The sequence below is a fragment of the Pseudophryne corroboree genome, chromosome 10 (genome assembly GCF_028390025.1).
Source record: "Pseudophryne corroboree isolate aPseCor3 chromosome 10, aPseCor3.hap2, whole genome shotgun sequence".
Classification (NCBI taxonomy): Eukaryota; Metazoa; Chordata; class Amphibia; order Anura; family Myobatrachidae; genus Pseudophryne; species Pseudophryne corroboree.
In genome coordinates this window covers 170,048,906-170,064,163 of record NC_086453.1, presented here as the reverse complement: position 1 = coordinate 170,064,163, position 15,258 = coordinate 170,048,906, and the positions used below count along the sequence as shown (strand labels likewise).

Here is a 15,258-nt window from a genome sequence, read left to right as displayed (position 1 = left end):
GAAGCGGTATCTCACGGTTATGCATTTGCTTTCAAGAAACACCCTCAGCAAAAAGGTTTTGTACCAGCCCGTCTTCAGTGGAAACGAAGGCCAGGGCTTTGCAAGAGGCAGTTCAGAATTTGCTTCAGTCAGGAGTGATAATTCCAGTTCTTCCTGCACAAGGAGGACAAGATTTTTATTCCAACCTGTTTTAAGTCCAGAAGCCAAATGGGTCGTTCCGGCCCATACTCAATCTCAAAGCGCTGAACAAGTACATTTGGGTGCCTCGGTTTCATATGGAGACTTTACTTTCCATTATTTTGGCCTACCATTTGGAATGGCCACAGCTCCCAAAGTATTCACCAAACTTATGGTGGTGATGGCATCTTATCTCCTTTAGCAGGGGATAAGGATTTTTCCATACCTCAACGATTTATTAATCCTGGCACAGTCTCAGGAATTGCTTCAGTGTCATTTGCAACAGACAATAGCTTGTTTACAGGGACACGGTTGGCTCATAAATTGGGCAAATTCGTCCCTAGTTCCGTCACAACGGATGACTCATTTGGGGGCTGTACTTGATTCAGGTCTTCAGAGAGTATTTCTACCTCTGAACAAAATATCCAAAATTTAGTCAAGGATTTAGAAGCTGCTACACAGTCAAGGGGTATCCATTCACGCCGCAATGCGTGTGATGGGGTTGATGGTTTCAACATTCAACATGGTGGAGTATGCTCAGTTCCATTCAAGGCCTCTGCAAAGTCTGGTCCTTTTCAAATGAAATGGTTGACATCAGACAATAAAAACGCAAACTATGGTCATTCCTCTGGGAGTAAGGAGGTCATTAGCCTGGTGGCTACAGACATCCCATGTGGACAAAGGGAGACCCTTATGGATATCAGATTGGGAAATTCTGACAACGGGGAGCAATCAGAAAGACAGACACTATTTTTGTTCTCTTCAGATTTCTCAAGAGATCACAAGCTGATATGCAGACACTGGCGAGGTGGCTTCGGATGACAATTTCAGTAGCATACTCTCAAGCTTATCTCCATGTTCCCGGCTAATGCCTCTGCTCACTCTACTCATAAGGTAGGTCCGTCATGGGCAGCACAATGTGGTACTTCAGCAGAATAGATATGTAAGGCAGCCACATGGTCTTCCATTAATACATTCATTAGACATTATGCCTATGATACCTTTGCCTCTCAGGACGCTGAATTCGGGCGAAGTATTCTCCTGTCCAATCAGGAGCATCCCCATGACTAAATTGCTTTGGGACAACCCAATGTTATCCTGTGCATAACCTGTGGACCATCCTGGATAAATATTTGTTATGGTAAAACTTACCATTGATAACATTATTTCTCCACAGTATCCACAGGGATCTCACCCTGACGCACATGATTTGAGGATCCTTTCACTCAATAACCTCTTCCTTCTTGTACGGAAGGGTGTACATGTGTGTTCTTCTCGCCTGATTAGGACTCTTTATGATGCTCCTGCCTTGAGCTTTGGAAAAACAACTGATTTGCCTGAGCCAGTAGGCGGGGATATATGGACAGGCCCGTTACATGCTGGGAGGTCGATAGCTTTGACAGATTGGTGCAAATCCGCTGTTGCGTCATAATATCCCAATGTTATCCTGTGGATACTGTGGACTTAGGAGAAATAATGTTATCAACGGTAAGTTTTACCATAACAAATATATAATCATAGAATCAGACAAAATACAGGAGTTCTCCATTACTGATGTAGGGATTAATCTTAACAGCTGTTTTTTAACAAACCATTTTCTAATCATGCTAGGGTGGGTTCTTCTACGCGAAGGCTGGGGCACAGTGTGAGATACTTATTACTTATTTGTTAATGACTTTGTGGGGAATTAAATTGTTGTGGGCTAATTGATCCCCGGGGGCTATCCAATTAGACCTGAAGGCAGCCCAACACTGGCACATACTGTATCATTTTTTTTTCCACATACTGTACGTCTGTGAATTTATAATGAATCCTATGTGTTTTCACCAGAAAACAGGTCATTTTTGGGCGTCAAGAACTTGCTGTAATTGGATTGCTCCCCCCCCCCCCCCCCCCAAAAAAAAAAAAAAAAATTAATTAAATTAATTGCAATCCCGTTTTTACCACCCAAATAATTACCGTGGCCAATTAAATCCCCACCCCCCTTTAACTGGAAGCAGTATTGTCCCTTTGCTACATATTTCACTAGGACTGAGGCAGTATAGTGCAGGATATATAACAGGCACAACATGGTAAAAGATAAAAGAAGAGTTATGGTAGACATTGTTAACTCTCTTTCTGGGAAGTACATAGATTCCACAGGGAAACATCGGGGTGCAGAGATGGATCTGGATCCAGGCACCAAAAGGGTAAAGCTTTAGCTGTCCCAGGATGCATTGGGGCCCTCCTCTATATCTCCGCCTCCAGCCTATGTGAGCTTAATTTTGTTAACCAGTCCAATGCAGGAAGCAGGCAAGAGAGAAGGAAGAGGTTAGTCACATAAGAACACATTGTCACTGACAGGAGAAGGTAGCAGTGACTAATGCCATACAAACCCAAAGAAGCCAGGTGCATCAGGGTGGGCGCCTGTGGAACCCTGTATGCTTCACAGAAAGACAGTTAACAATGGTAAGTCTACCATAACTTTTCTTTTTTGCAGCAGGTTACACAGGGTTTCCACAGGGAAACATCGGAGATGTCCTACAGCAGAACAAAACATACACACCTTAACGGATGTGAGAAACCGGCGTTCAAAGGTAGCATCCTTGGAGGCAAAGGTATCAAAGGCATAGAACCTAAGAAACGTGTTCACTGAAGACCACGTAGCCACATTGCACAATTTTTCTGTGGATGCAATACAGCGGGCCGCCCAAGAGGGTCCAGCAGCCTGCCCAAGAGGGTCCAACAGAACAAATAGAATGGGCCTTAATCGAAGCTGGAACTGAAAGACCAGCTTGCGTATAACAAGTACAATCACCATTCTAATCCATCTGACCAACATTTGCTTTATAGGCCATCAGTCTAATGGGGGTTATACAGTCCACGTATATATGTAGGCCCTAACCACATGCAAAGACCTATCTTTAGCTGACAAGTCTGAAGAGATAAAGGCCGGAACCGCAATCTCTTGGTTAAGGTGAAAGGATGAAACCAGCAGGCCTACAAAGAAAATGACCTTGGCCGTAAGCCATTTTAGGTCTACTGATTCAAGGGGCTTGAACAGAGTCTCTTGAAGAGCCTTCAGTACAATAGACTGGTCCCATGGAGCCACTGGAGGGACATAGGTAGGCTGAATACGTACCACTCCCTAAAGGGATGTGCGTACATCTGGTATGGAGGCAATCTTGCGTTGGAACCAAACCAACAAGGCAGAGATGTGTACCTTGAGGGAGACAAACCTCTCCGGAGAAAAACCAGAATTCTGGAAGTTCTGAACTTAGAGGCATCAAAATTCTTAGCCGCACACCAGGTGAAGTAAGAAGGTCGGTTTGCGGGCCTTCAGCATCGTCTGAATAACAGGCTCTTTGGTCCTTAGGAGTGATGCTTCAAGAGCTACGCCATAAAAGCCAGTCTGGCTGGGTGCGGATACATGCAAGGGCCCTGCTGTAGAAGGTCTTATCACTTAGGAAGCTCTACTGAGTCCCTGTAAGTCTGAGAACAAGTGATGTCTGAACCATGCTGGAGCGATTAGAATGAGAATTCCTCCTTGTTTGAACTTCTACCAGGACCCTGGTAGAAGTGACACTGGAAGGAATATGTAAGGCAGACGAAAGTTCATCGAGGCTTCCAATGCACCCACGAATGCTGCCTGAGGATCCCTGGTTCGTGATCCGAAGACTTGAGCCTTGTGATTGTGTCAAGATGCCATGAAGTCCACATCTGGGAGGCCCTGTCTGTCTACCAGGAGTTGGAAGACTTCGCGATGAAGACCCCGCTCTCCGGAGTAAATGTCCTGACAACTGAGAAAGTCCGCTTCTCAGTTTACGATGCCTGGAATGAACATTGCCGATATGGTCGGCCGATGGCGTTCTGACCATTGAAGGATCTTGGATACTTCCAACATTGCCATCCGGCTTCGGGTACCACCTTGATTGGTGATGTAGGCCACCATGGTGGCATTCTCTGATTGCACTTGAACACGCCTGTTTTGTACCAGTGGAAGAGCCAGAGACCATGCATTGAACACTGCTCTCAATTCCAGAATAATGATGTGAAGCAGGGATTCTACCCTGGTCCAACAACATTGAAAGGAATGTTGCTCTGTCACCGCTCCCCAACCCCGAAGATTGGCGTCCATTATTAGTAGGATCCAGTTGGGGATCCAGAAGGGACGGCTTATGCTCATTAGCTGGTCCTGTAGCCACCAGGACAGCAACGAGCGAACATCCTGAGTCAAGGAGATCATCTGAGATCTGATCCAATGAGGCAGGCCGTTCCACTTGGTAAGGATCAGAGAGTGGGAATTAAACTGAGCATACTCTATCACGTTGAAGGACGATACCATCAGACCAAGCAGTTGCATCGCCGAGTGTACTGACAGCCTGAGGCAACAAAGGAAGCGACGTATCCTGTCCTGAACTTTCAGGACCTTGTCTGGAGAAAGAAACAATCTTTGACTGCGGGTGTCCATAAGTGCCCCTAAGTGTACCAAGCTCTGAGATGGAACCAGTGAGAACTTTCTCCACTTTATCAGCCACCCGTGGGCTTGAAGGAAAGTTATCATCAGTTGGAGATAACTGAGGAGAATTTCATGTAAATTTGCAAGCATCAGAAGATTGTCCAGGTATGGCAGGATTCCCCTGGTGACGGAGGTAAGCAATAACAGCCATGACCTTGGTGAAGATACGAGGAACTGACGCAAATCCAAATGGCAGCGCCTGGAATTGGTAATGTAGGTTGCCAATAGCAAATTGCAGGAACTGCTGATGTGGCTAGGCAATAAGAATATGCAGATATGCATCCTGTATATCCAGGGATACCATATAGTCTCCGGGTTTCATAGCCAGAACTATCGAGCGCAAAGTTTCCATACGAAACTTGGGATAAAAACTATTCAAATATTTTAGGTTGAGTATAGGCTGGTGTGACCCAAGAACAGGGTCAAGTAATAACCTTTGCCCCCAGGCTTGTCAGGCTTAGAGGAAGGCTGATGGGCTGCCCAGGGCTGTTTAGCCTTGGGCTTGGAGTGTTTGCGATTGCAAGACTGTCTAGTGTATGACTGACCTCTCGCTTTTCTTTGAGGCTGAAAGGAACGAAAAGTGGTATTCTTTGCCTTCTGAGAAAAATTAGTAGCGGGGAGAATAGCTGTCTTGGCAGCCGCCAGTTCAGACACTATTTTATTTAAGTTTTCCCCGAACAGAATAACCCCAGTGAAGAGGAGGATTTCCAAGTGTTTTCTTGGAATCTAAATCCACTTTCCACAGTCTCAACCACAGAATGCTGCGTGCCAGAATGAATGTAGTAGACGCCTTGGCGGCAAGCATTCTTGCATCAGATGACGCTTCTTGTATGTAATAACGTGAGACAGGTATAGTCTGCCTTCCTCAGCAATATGCTCGGGTAGCTCATCCTCCAGTGCCTGAACCCAAGCTTCAATGGCCTTTGCAGCCCAAGAGGCAGCTATAGTGGGTCTATGAACAGCTCCTGTAAGGGAGTATATAGATTTCAGGCACCTTTTATTATGTTAATCATAGAAGTGACTGTAGTAACTGGCAGAGTGGATGATACCATGAGGCAGGCTACATGAGAATCCACTAGCAGTGGATTTTCCCATCTGTTACACAGCTCTGAGGATAACAAGCTAAAACCCTTCTGAAAACAGGGAAGTTTTTGCCTGGGGTAGTCCAGGGTTCCCGGCTGTTGTCCAATAAATGATAAGAATGGGGGAGTTCAGTTTTACCCACCTTCTGCTTTTTAAAATTGTCAGTATTTTTAGTCACTGTAGTGGAATCCTCCTCCTCAGAGAGTTGGGGGATATGCTTAATAGCATTCACCAGGGACATCTATGGACATGGAATAATTCTCATCTGTAACACAGGAGTCTGTGTCAGAGAGAATAATACACTCCCCCTCCTCTTCAGATGAAACAACAGAGGATTGTGGATTGCGAGGAAGAAGTAGCCCACCCAGAGGGATTAGAGACACGTGTGAGTCCTCTGTAAGCAGTTTGTCTAGCCAGCAACTGATTAAACTGTTGCAATTGATTAGACAAATATTCCGCCCATGGCGGGTTCACCATAGGGACAATTTGAGGATGTAGTGCCACAGACGTACCCATAGGTGGCGCAAGGCGCTCTACCCGAGTACCCAGTAATGACGAAAATGCTGCCCATGGTGGCATCTGAACAGGGGAAGGAGCAGCAGACTGACTGGTAGACATATAACAAATAGTACCGTCACGTAATATGTCCCCCTCAGCCAACCTGACTGAGCGCACACTGCATGACATTAATACAGGGGCTTCAGCTTGTTTGCAGCCCTTTCTGTTAGACATTATGATAATGGAAACAACTTGACTTTTACAGTACGATAAATGCAATATAAACAGTACAGAATACCTAATGCAAGCAGTACAGTGTACAATGTGACTGTGACAGATAAATATACCTATATATGCATATAGATAAAACCTGTAACACTTATATCCTAAACTAAATGCACCTCAGCCCAGGGTATAGAATAATAGGGTGTGATATCTGAGATACACTTGAAAGTGAAACCAAACAGCAGGTAGAGGCACTCAGTCACTCACAATTCCGGGATTATATCACATTAATACTGCAATGGACTCCTATATCACAGCACAGCCCAGAGACTGGAGGATATAGCAGACAACTCATACAAAATTATCTGCAGGTAACACTATTCTCAACTAACACTGTCTTATGAGACAGGTAGGATACTCAAGTGTTTGTAAAAAGCAGTCCTGTTCAGGCGTTTTCACAGGGAGACATTGTCCAGCAATCCCGGAGACCAGCTACTGCTATGCTGTAAGATGGCTGCCCTGTGTCTCCTGTGAGGGAAGTAGGAGAGTGAGGCAGCTCAAAGGCGAAAAATATGATGTAGATGTCACCCAGAGCTGGGCGGAGGGGCTACAGGTCAAGCACCGCCTCCCTATGCTGGTCTTCAACTCCAGATACCGCAGGGTCTTATTAAACTAGGTGTTAATACACCTAAACCTGTGCCCTTATAACCTGGTAGTCTAGTGGGGTCCCTGCTCAGTGACAGTGTCCACTTCAGCGCCGCGGTCTGTCTCCCCAGACCACGGTCAGAACGCAATTTAATGGCGGGTCCCCTAGGAGACCCTCTTACCTGCCTCCCGGTAGCAGCTGCGTGAACCCTGGGAGCATTCCACGACTGTGGCTACGATCGCGGACGTCCCCACCACAAGTACCTGGGAAAGCCAGCGGGAGTATATGGGGCCGCTTGGGAGGTGATGGAGTTGCAGCGCTGAAGTTACCCTGACTTACAGTGCTGCCAGCTCATGAGGAAAAATAATTCTCTTGTAAAAACAAAAGCTTTCAGGGCTGCCTGCGCAGCTCTATTGTTTAGTGACCTGCTACTGCAGGCACCAACTACAAAACTGAGCTCACAGTCCCAATGCATCCTGGGACAGCTAAAGCTTTAATCTGATGGTGCCTTGATCCAGATCCATCTCTACACCCTGATGTTTCCCTGTGGAAACCCTATGTACGCTGCTGCAGAAATGGGTAATAAACAGCTAAGCAGATCAGAGAGAGGGGTAAACCCAAAAGTCAGGGCTCCTGCTCAATGTGTTCTGGGTGTTTTAAATACAATTGTTACTCATTTTAGGCATAAAACTAGGACCAAGGGATTTGGAAGCTACAGATGTAATGAATTGCAGCACACAGGGAGCATGAGAGCCACCGGCTTCTGTGCAATTCAGCCAGCACAGAGCGAAAATGCAATCACTACTAGGTGCGAGTAGAAGGGCTGTTTGACTGCAGCAATGATGAGGGAGAACACATCTGTACTAACCAAAGAGTTTAAAAGCAATCAGATTGGCCACAGCAGTACCCAGTCACCTGCATTAAAAACATTTAATTAAACTTGCGTACTTTCAAACTCCTCCTGCCTGGATGAGTAACTTTCTGGTGCAAACAGGATTTGTTTTTTTCAGCATCTACTAATATGAGGACCAGAATTGTACAGGGTGATTTAGAAGTTGCAATACACCCCTTTGTTTCAAAAACTATGCAGGAAATAGGAAAACTAAATACTCCAGTAATGTATGGGTGAGGAGTGCTATCTTTTAGGGTATGTACCAAACATGGCCGCCATCTTGAAATCGCCCATCTTTAATCTAAGTCCGTTTTTTTTTAAAACTTGTAACATGTCAAACAACATCAGAATTTGCTGAAAAGTTTATTGCTGCAAACAGATTTGAAATAGCAGTTATGCTTCAAAAGTTACAACACTTTTATTGTTGCAGGTAACTGAAGATGGCTTTGACAAAAGTGGAGAGAATTGAGGTCATTTTGTGTTCTGGACAACAAAGTTTCCATGTCATAGCTGCAGAATGGCCACCCAGATCACCTGACCTCACACCACTTGACTTTTATCTGTGGGGTAATTTAAAGCAACTCGTGTATGCAGAGAAAATAAGATTTTACTTACCGGTAAATCTATTTCTCGTAGTCCGTAGAGGATGCTGGGACTCCGTAAGGACCATGGGGAATAGACGGGCTCCGCAGGAGATAGGGCACTTTAAGAAAGCTTTGGACTCTGGGTGTCTACTGGCTCCTCCCTCTATGCCCCTCCTCCAGACCTCAGTTAGAGAAACTGTGCCCAGAGGAGATGGACAGTACGAGGAAGGATTTTTGTAAATCTAAGGGCGAGATTCATACCAGCCACACCAATCACACCGTATAACTTGTGATAAACTTACCCAGTTAACAGTATGAACAACAACATAGCCACGGTTCCACCAAAAAACTATAACATAACCCTTATGTCAGCAATAACTATATACAAGTCTTGCAGAAGAAGTCTGCACTTGGGACCGGCGCACAGCATCCTCTACGGACTACGAGAAATAGATTTACCGGTAAGTAAAATCTTATTTTCTCTAACGTCCTTGAGGATGCTGGGAATCCGTAAGGACCATGGGGATTATACCAAAGCTCCCAAACGGGCGGGAGAGTGCGGATGACTCTGCAGCACCGATTGAGCAAACAGGAGGTCCTCCTCAGCCAGGGTATAAAACTTATAGAACTTTGCAAAGGTGTTTGTCCCCGACCAAGTAGCTGCTCGGCACAACTGTAATGCCGAGACCCCTCGGGCAGCCGCCCAAGAAGAGCCCACTTTCCTAGTGGAGTGGGCCTTAACCGATATCGGTAACGGCAATCCTGCCGTAGAATGCGCCTGCTGAATCGTGTTACAGATCCAGTGAGCAATAGTCTGCTTTGAAGCAGGAGCGCCAACCTTGTTGGCCGCATACAGAGCGAACAAAGATTCAGTCTTCCTGATTCTAGCCGTTCTGGTCACATAAATCTCCAAAGCCCTGACTACATTCAGGGACTCGGAATCCTCCAAGTCCCGTGTAGCCACAGGCACGACAATAGGTTGGTTCACATGAAAAGATGAGACCACTTTTGGCAGAAAGTGAGGGCGAGTCCTCAACTCTGCCCTATCCACGTGTAAAAACAAGTATGGGCTTTTATGTGATAAAGCCGCCAATTCGGAAACACGTCTTGCCGAAGCGAATACCAAATACATGACCACTTTCCACGTGAGGTATTTCAACTCCGCAGTTTTGAGTGGTTCAAACCAAGGTGACTTGAGGAAACTTAACACCACGTTAAGATCCCAAGGCGCCACCGAAGGCACAAAGGGAGGCTGAATATGCAGCACTCCCTTCACAAAGGTCTGTACAACAGGAATCAAGGCCAATTCTCTTTGAAAGAAAATGGATAAGGCTGAAATCTGGACCTAATTTTAGGCCCAAAGTCACTCCTGTTTGAAGGAAGTGAAGTAGACGGCCCAAATGCAACTCCTCCGTAGGAGCAGTTCTGGTCTCACACCAAGAAACATATTTCCGCCATATACGGTGAAAATGTTTTAACGTCACGTCTTTCCTAGCCTTGATCATGGTAGGAATTACTTCCTCCGGAATCCCTTTTTCCGCTAGGATCCGGCGTTCAACCGCCATGCCGTCAAACACAGCCGCGGTTAGTCTTGGAACAGACAGGGCCCCTGCCGCAACAGGTCCTGCCTTAGAGGAAGAGGCCACGGATCCCCTGCGAGCAACTCTTGCAGCTCCGGATACCAAGTCCTCCGTGGCCAATTCGGAACAATGAGTATTGTTCTGACCCTGCTTCTTCGTATTATTCTCAACACCTTGGGTATGAGAGGAAGAGGAGGAAACACATAGACCGATCTGAACACCCAAGGTGTCACCAGAGCGTCTACCGCTACCGCCTGAGGGTCCCTTGACCTGGCGCAATACCGCTTTAGCTTTTTGTGGAGACAGGATGCCATCATGTCGATTTGAGGCAGTCCCCAACGATCCGTGATCTGTGCGAAGACTTCTTGATGAAATCCCCACTCTCCCGGATGCAGGTTGTGCCTGCTGAGGAAGTCCGCCTCCCAGTTGTCCACCCCCGGGATGAACACCGCTGACAGCACGCTTACATGGCCTTCCGCCCAGCGTAGAATCCTGGTCGCTTCTGCCATGGCCATTCTGCTCCTTGTTCCACCTTGGCGGTTTATATGAGCCACTGCTGTGACATTGTCTGACTGAATCAGAACCGGTTTTCTCCGAAGCAATTCCTCCGCTTGACGCAGGGCGTTGTATATGGCCCTCAACTCCAGGACGTTGATGTGGATACAAGACTCTAGGCTTGACGAGAGACCTTGGAAATTTCTTCCCAGTGTCACTGCTCCCCAGCCTCGGAGGCTTGCGTCCGTGGTCACCAGGACCCAGTCCTGAATGCCGAACCTGCGACCTTCTAGTAGGTGAGCACTGTTCAGCCACCACAGGAGAGATACCCTGGTCCTGGGAGACAGGGTGATCCTTTGATGCATTTGTAAATGGGACCCGGACCACTTGTCCAAGAGGTCCCATTGAAAAGTCCTCGCATGGAACCCGCCGAAAGGGATGGCCTCGTAGGAAGCCACCATCTTCCCCAGGACCCGCGTGCAATGATGCACTGAAACCTTTTTTGGTTTTAATAGGTTCCTGACCATGGCTATGAGTTCCTGAACCTTTTCGATCGGAAGAAAAACCTTTTTCTGGTCTGTGTCTAGAATCAGCCCCAAAAAGGTCAGACGCGTTGTAGGGACTAGCTGGGACTTCGGTATATTGAGAATCCAGCCGTGTATCTGCAACGTCTTCATGGACAGAGACACGCTGTCCAGCAACCTCTCCCGAGATCTCGCCTTTATGAGGAGATCGTCCAAGTATGGGATAATTGTGACCCTCTGCCTGCGCAGAAGCACCATCATTTCCGCCATTACCTTGGTGAAAATTCTCGCGGCCGTGGAAAGCCCAAACGGCAACGTCTGAAATTGGTAGTGACAGTCCTGCACTGCAAATCTCAGGAACGCCTGATGCTGGGGGAATATCGGAACATGAAGGTAAGCATCCTTTATGTCCAGGGACACCATCCAATCCCCCCTACCCCACCAGGCTGGCGATGACCGCCCTGAGTGATTCCATTTTGAACTTGAACCTCTTCAAGTACAGGTTCAGAGATTTCAGGTTTAAAATGGGTCTGACCGAACCGTCCGGTTTCGGGACCACAAACAGGGTTGAGTAATATCCCTGTCCTTGCTGGAGATGAGGAACTGTGACAATCACCTGTTGAATATACAATTTTTGGATTGCTGCCAACACTAGCTCCCTCTCTGACGGGGAAGCCGGCAGAGCCGATTTGAAAAACCGGCGAGGAGGCAAGTCTTCGAATTCAAGCCTGTATCCCTGAGAAACAATCTCTAATGCCCAGGGATCCACCTGCGAGTGAACCCAGACGTGGCTGAAAAACCGAAGACGAGCCCCCACCAGATCTGCCTCCCCTCGGAAAGCCCCAGCGTCATGCGGTGGACTTTGCAGACGCAGGGGAGGACTTCTGCTCTTGGGAACTAGCTGTGTGCAGCTTTTTTCCCCTGCCTTTCCCTCTGGCAACAAAGGATGATCCACGTACCTTCTTGTTTTTATTGGAACGAAAGGACTGCATTTGATAACGAGGTGCCTTTTTTGTATGCTGCGGGGGAACATAAGGTAAGAAATTTGACTTACAAGCCGTAGCGACAAGATCCGAGAGGCCGTCTCCAAACAACTCCCCCCCTTTGTAAGGCAAGGACTCCATATGCCGCTTTGAATCGGCATCTCCCGTCCACTGTCGGGTCCACAAGAGCCGCCTAGCAGAAAAAAACATAGCATTTATTCTGGAGCTTAATAAACAAATGTCTCTCTGAGCGTCCCTCATATACAAGGCAGCATCTCTGATATGCTCTATGGTCATTTGAATGGCGTCCCTATCTAAGGTGTCAATTTCCGTAGATAAGGAATATGCCCTAGCCACAACCGCACTACAAACCCAGGCCGACGCCATAGCCGGTCGAGCAATAGTACCGGAATGATTGTAAATGTGCTTTAAGGTAATTTCCTGCCTGCGATCAGCAGGTTCCTTGAGGGAAGCCGTATCCTGAGAAGGCAGTGCCACCTTTTTGGACAAACGTGTCAGCGCCTTGTCAACTTTTGGCAAAGATTCCCAGCGTATCCTATCAGTTTGTGGAAAAGGATACGCCCTGAGAATCCTTTTGGGAACTTGTGGTCTCCTATCCGGAGATTCCCAAGCCTTTTCGCACAAGTCACTTAATTCAAATGAGGATGGAAAAGTGACTTCAGGCTTTTTCCCTTTATACATGTGAACCCTCGTGTCAGGGACAGGAAGTTCCCCAGTAATATGCAAAACCTCTTTAATGGCAATAATCATGTACCGTATACCCTTAGCCACCTTCGGCTGTAATTTTGCATCTTCATAGTCGACACTAGTGTCAGTATCTGTGTCGGTATCTGTGTCATCGATCTGGGATATGATGCGCTTCTGAGACCCCGAAGGACCTGGCGCCCCAGGGACAGGCATGGACTGGCTACCTGACTGATCCCTAGCTTCTGCCTAGTCTAATCTTTTATGCAATAGATTGACATTTACATTCAAGACATTGAGCATATCCACCCATTCCGGTGTTGGCGTTGCGGACGGCGACCTGACATTCAAGCACTACCCCTCCACATTAAGCGAGCCTTCCTCGTCAAACATGTTGACACACGCGTACCGACCCACTTCACACACACACCGGGAACCCATTTCCTGAAGACAGTATCCCTGTCAAGGCCCTTTGGAGAGACAGAGAGAGAGTATGCCAGCACACACCCCAGCGCAATAACCAACACAAAATGTTTTCCCCCAGCAGCGCTGTATAATATGTAAACCACCAATTATGTGCCCCCCCCTCTCTTTTAAGCACCCTTTCACCGTGTGTAAGCAGGGGAGAGTCCGGGGAGCTTCCTCTCAGCAGTGCTGTGGAGAGAAAATGGCGCTGGTGAGTGCTGAGGGAGAAGCCCCGCCCCCTCAGCGGCGGGCTTCTGTCCCACTCAAACTTAGTAAAATATGGCGGGTGCTCTTTTATATACATGTACAGAGCCCACCCGTACATGTATATAGTCTTTTTGCCATGCAGAGGTTTATATTGCTGCCCAGAGCGCCCCCCCCCCCCCCGCACCCTGCACCCTTACAGTGACCGGAGTATGTGAGGTGTATGGGAGCAATGACGCACAGCTGCAGTGCTGTGCGTTACCTCAGTGAAGCTGAAGGCTTCTGCCGCCTGACGACTTCTGTCTTCTGTACTTCTAGCACTGTGAGGAGAACGGCGGCACAGCTCCGGGGGTGGACGCCCAGTAAGAACCTGCGTTCACCCCCTCTGGAGCTAATGGTGTCCAGTAGCCGAGGAAGCAGAGCCTATCTTTGACAAGAAGGTCTGCTCCTCTCTCCTCAGTCCCTCGATGCAGGGAGCCTGTTGCCAGCAGTGCTCCCTGTGAAAAAGTAGTAAAAGATAGAAAAAACAAACAAAAATGCTTCTAGGCAGAGAACTCTGGAGAGCTCTCTGCAGTGCACCCATCTTGCTCTGGGCACAGTGTAAAACTGAGGTCTGGAGGAGGGGCATAGAGGGAGGAGCCAGTGCACACCCAGAGTCCAAAGCTTTCTTAAAGTGCCCTATCTCCTGCGGAGCCCGTCTATTCCCCATGGTCCTTACGGAGTCCCAGCATCCTCAAGGACGTTAGAGAAAATAAGAAACAGACATCATTTACAGAAATGCATTGAAGAAGCGTGGGCTAGCATTTCTTTGGAAATCCCTCTGCGAGTGCAAGACGATTGGATCCAGCGCCTTCGAATTTGTGTTGACCAAGAGGGACAACATGTTAAACACATTAAATGACTGTCCTTTATGGAGAACAGTTCAGCCTGTAATTCCAACTAAAAAAAAGTGTTGTAACTTTTGAACCATAACTGCTATTTCAAATATGTTTGCAGCAATAAACTTTTCAGCAAATTCTGATGATGTTTGACATGTTACACACCCCCTTCCCATTTGAAAAAACTGACAGATTCAAGATGGCCGATTTCAAGATGGCGCCCATGTTCGGTACATACCCTAAAAGATAGCCCACCTCACCCATACCTTACTGGAGTATTCAGTTTTCCCATTTCCTGCACAGTTTTTGAAACAAAGGGATGTACTGCGGCTTTTGAATCACCCTGTAGAGCGGAACACAGTGGAGCAATGGGATGTCATTAAGCTCATCAACCAAATGGGCAAAATGTCAGTGCTGTAGTGACAAACAAAAGATACTGAAATTTAATTATATAGTTGGGATGAAATGTAAAATGACATGACGGGTCTAAGATACAGTGCATACTCTTATTGTTTCCTTAATGAGTACACCAAACTCTTTCAACTTCAAATATTTCTTATGGTCACTATTCCTTACAGACATCACCAATCATGTCAATAAATGATTTTATCATATTTTGACTGTGGTCACCTGGAACTTGGAAATCACAGCACCCTCCCCTCCTATGACTGCTTTCAATTAAAAAATTGCTGCTGTGCGTTGTTTGAGAATTTTTATCCTCCCCTCTCCTAATCTAATCCCCCCTTTGTTCTTTAAAATTAGCTTTTTTTAAGAATCCCATTCTTATTTCTATTTCCAGATTTTGTGTAGCTTTATAAGTA

At 46.9% G+C, this 15,258-nt stretch overlaps 1 protein-coding gene across 10 annotated transcripts in view; it reads right to left on the bottom strand.

Annotated features, from left to right (window-relative positions):
* KAZN (kazrin, periplakin interacting protein) overlaps nucleotides 1-15,258 on the bottom strand; it is an 847,756-nt gene that overhangs the window by 17,650 nt on the left and 814,848 nt on the right. The gene's annotated exons all lie outside the window — the stretch shown is intronic.